Source organism: Crinia signifera, chromosome 12 (genome assembly GCF_055691185.1).
Source record: "Crinia signifera chromosome 12, ASM5569118v1, whole genome shotgun sequence".
Taxonomy (NCBI): Eukaryota; Metazoa; Chordata; class Amphibia; order Anura; family Myobatrachidae; genus Crinia; species Crinia signifera.
This window is the reverse complement of record NC_139228.1, coordinates 60,282,088-60,286,690: the sequence shown is the minus strand read 5'-3', so window position 1 is coordinate 60,286,690 and position 4,603 is coordinate 60,282,088.

The window sequence follows — 4,603 nt, the reverse complement described above, 5'->3', positions numbered from 1 at the left end:
TCTTAAAAAAAAATAATAATAATAATAAAGTTTACTTTTATAAAATTAATAAAAGGATTACAAGTTAGGTGAGTACTAATTGCTAATAAATGTATATTTAAAGTAAAAAAATAATAATAAAGTATTACATTTAAAAGTATACTTTCTTTTCAAATGTACATGAATATAATTAACTATGTAAAAGTAAATAATTTTATATGGTATATTGCAAGGTTCTCATTTTTGTATCAATAAAATTAAATAAAAGGGCGTCTGTTTTATAATAGTCTTGATTTTTTCATTGTTATTTTTATAGTTCAATCAGCCCATAGATGTGACTATTGAGCAGATGCCTATGGAAAGTGGTCATATATCTTAATCGATGCAATCACAAATGTATTTGATATTTTCTATGCTTTTTATGCACTTAATGCACAGCAATGAATACAATAGTGCAATTGTTTGTATAGAGTAATAATAAAGGATTTTTTTTTTCAAATGAAACACATACATTACAAGTTGGAATCATTTTATTTCAGCAGAATGTGAGAAAATCCAAGTGATCTATATCTAAATATGTTCTCACTAAATTCCGCTTCCTCCGGATATTTAGGCTATAGCAATACAGTCATTTGTAGTTTAATAGTTTGTGTTATTAGTATGTGAACTCTTCCTGGTAAATTATTTATTGAAAAAAAGATGATGCTTTTTCCATATAACTATCTGTCAGACTCATTAAAAAAATAAAAAAACATTTTATCATACAACCCCTGTTTTGAACCTTTTTTATCACATGCATTGACAACATAGAATACTGTCACAAATCAATAGTTATGGGATGACATCCAGAAAATTCTTCTAAGATTAGCCTCAACAAATGATATGTGATCTGTATAACACTTTAAGATTCATCAAGTCAAAGGGCAGTATTCAATGAGAAAGTTCTCTGTGCATGGAGAGCGTTTTATTTCGCTCTCCATGCACTCTCCGTGTTTTAGCGGAGATTCTCCCTGTTCCGGAGCCTCCTGCTCCCACTATTCAATGTATTTAAGACTCGCCGTCTTAACCCCTGCAGCGGACGAGCGTCCGCGGCAGGGAGCTTTCAGGGAGCCGGGGGACGGAAGCAGCCAGAGAGATTAAAGTCTCCCTGGCTGCTCCAGAGGAATGTGGAGGGGAGGTGGGCTCCCCTGGACCCAGGCAGCGCAGGCTGCCCCCCCCCTATAGCCAGCGGGGGACCCAGTATTCACTGCACCCGATCGTGCATATTAACGATCGGGTGCAGTGAATATATGAATATCTAATTAGCGGCTCGAGCGATCCGGCCCCCTGCTGGCTGCACTGTGTAAAAAAAAAAAATAATAATAATAATTTTTAAATTAAATATATATTCATGTGCTATAAGCACATGAATAAAAATAACATGCCCCTTCACAGAAAAAAAAACTGATTTTTTGACACCAAAATTAAAAAAAAAAACCTTTTAGTTTAAAAGTTCACATTCCAGATCTCCATCAAAAGATGGAGAATTTCTACACGGAGAGAGACGGAGAAAATCACTTAGAAAGACGGAGAATATTTCACATTGAATAGGGTTGCTCGCTTTTGGAGAGCAAAATGCTCCGTCCAAGGTGAACAAAGCACAAAGGCCCTTATTCTAATCGGCACGGTACGGCCCGCGTGCGGCCGTACCGCCGATGTTTTGCCACTGCACATGCGCAGAGGTCATTCTGCGCATGTGCAGCCCCCTTCGCCGCAGACGGATTTCGTCCGCCGCAAAGGGGGCGTATAGGGGCGTGAGGGGCTTCATCCCCTCATTTCCCTATGTGTACGCCCCGCGTTTCATGGGCGTTCCCATGCAAACGCGGGGCGTATGCATGGTAATGAGGGCATGACGCCCTCATTACCATGACATGGGGGCGGAAAGCTGACGTCGCCGGATGTCAGCTTTCAGCCCCCATACAAGCTACCACACGGACGATTGTCCGTGTGGTCTCAGCTTGCGGGGCTGCCGCGGCGTGCGGCCCTGCCTTCGATGGTCGACGACCATCGAAGGCAGGGGGCAGCTCCCACCATGGTGGAGGCGTACGCCTCCACCATTTTGATGCGGATCGCCAGCCGTCCGTGTACGGACGGCAGTGGCGATCCGTCGGGTGGGCGGCCCTTGGTTTGTGCGGTCGGAGCCCCGTGTGCGGCTCTGACCGCACCAACCAGAATAAGGGCCAAATTCTCCATAAAACACGGAGAATTTTTCTCATTGAATACTGCCCAAAGGGGCTTTTCGCAGCGTCACTCCCTATTTACACAAGAAAAGAGAGATTTAATGTCACAGTCCACCACGGACTACACAATTTTGCAACTTATGTTGCGTTCTTGTAATTGAATAAACTTAATATATTCTGACATCATCCATCACTTCAATACCAAGTGAATAGAGGAAAAAATATAATTGCAATAAAGGCACAGAGGCATAGAGCCCATTTCACACCTGATCTCTAGGCTGCGTACATCCGCTGCCTAGCAAACAGGTAAGGGCCATCGAATGATTTTTTACTATGTTTGTTGTGAAAAGAAAGCTAAGACTTACTTTTCATTTGGATGCTTTCCGACAAATTGGGGGCAGTCGCTGTCAGACAGGGGCACGCCTGCATTTGGTGGGGTCCACGCAGTGTATATGTGGGCACACCCATTGTTTTTGTGGGAACGGCCATGAAATGATGGCTTCCCACCCAAAGCACCCCCCTGCCGGTCAGTCAGGCATCAAGCACCCCGGCAAATGAAATATTTGAAAAAGGTGCTCACTGCGGGGGTCTTACTGTGCGTGGAAGGGAATTCCATATGGTGGGAGCAGCACGATGAAAGTCCTCTAATAGTGAATGGGAGCTGGTGATCTGTGCAAAAGAGAGACGCAAATCTTGTTCAGAGCGGAGTGGTCGAGATGGGAGATATTTTGAGATAAGTAGAGAGATATACGCTGGTGCAGTATGGTTAATAGCTTTATGTGTGAGTAGAAGTGTTTTATATTGAATACGGTAAAACACAGGTAACCAATGGAGGGACTGGCAGAGCGGATCAGCAGACGATGAGCGTCTTGCTAGGAAGATCAGCCTAGCAGCAGGATTTAAAATGGATTGTTTGGAGAGCAGTGGCGTAACTAGAATTTGTGCCCCCCCCCCCCCCCGCCGATATCGGTAGCGCTGCCCCCTCCCCCTAGCCCTCCCACCCACCTTCCCTAGTGAAGTTAAAACCCCCTTACCCCTCCGCGTGCCGCCGCCGCATTCAGGGTCCCGCAGCCGGCTCCGTCTCCTCCTGCAGTTCTATAATGACCATGAAAAAATGGCTTCCCCCTAACAGCAGACAGTTTTTAAGGATGCTAGAGGAGGCCCGCACCTTTTCTAGCATCCCAAAAAAACTGTCTGATGTTAGGGGGCAGCCATTTTCTGATAGTCATTTTTTATTAGAAGTACTGCAGGAGGAGACGGAGCCATGACAAGATCTGCGCTGCGGCCGGGCCCTGAATGTGGCAGTGCTGGCGGCGGCATTCGGAGGGGTAAGGGGGGTTGTTATATATAGTTGTAACTATAGCCCCGCAGATCAGCGCACACAGCCCCTCAGCGCCTCCCCGCCACTGCGGGGGCTGCGGGGCTATAGTTACGCCACTGATGGAGAGTCTGTACTTAGGAAGACCAGTTAGGAGACTATTGCAATAATCAATGCGGGATGTAATGAGTGCATGGATAAGAGTAATGTATGTATGTCAACCATGTCGGGTTTACCTAAACTGTATTCACATTTGACCTATCATCCGGAGACCCCTAGATAGTCAGGCCCCCTAACACCTCCTTTCTACATAACAACTACATTCATGAATATATCTCGCCGTTGAGTGCAGCTTTTTTGAGCAGGCAATGTTATCATTCTTTTATTTATTTCTTCTGAAACACGCTCAGTATAGATCCTATAATAGGAAAGAATAAAACCAACCATTTGTGCTCTACTACTGGCTACTTCTATAGCCATATTCTCTGTGTGCTTTGCAAAGCAGATATATTTAAATAAATAAAAAATCTTAACAGTAAAAGCCGTTATGAGATCCCATCAGTATTCAGTATGACAGGTAGAGATATTCCACTGCATTAATCTAAAGGGTCTATGAAGCTCTCATGCAGATTCTGAGTTCTGTGTATCATTCATGATGAATACTAATAACATCAAAAAGTCATTTCAAAGATTACATTCAGGAAGCTGAGTAAAAGAAAGTTTTCGAGAAGTAGTTCCACTGTATTAAAATTTGTATCTTGAGTCATCCGTATGGAAAATGATTGAAAGTATAGTTCAGCTACATTTCAGGCGCAGTTATTTTTTTAATTAGGTTTGATGCTCTTCTGATATAAAATAAACATAGCAAAATCAAATTTTTCTGAAGCATTTCAATGATTTTTATTATTTTATATCATATACTTATAAAGCACCAGATATACTTTATAGCTATAACTAAATGAATGATTATACCTAGTGAAATGTATATGGAAAATGACTTTACGGTATATTTATGAGTCCGTACAGATGACAGAGAGATAAGATGGGTATTTTAGAGTAGACCGGGCGTCCCAACAGTTTCAGAAAA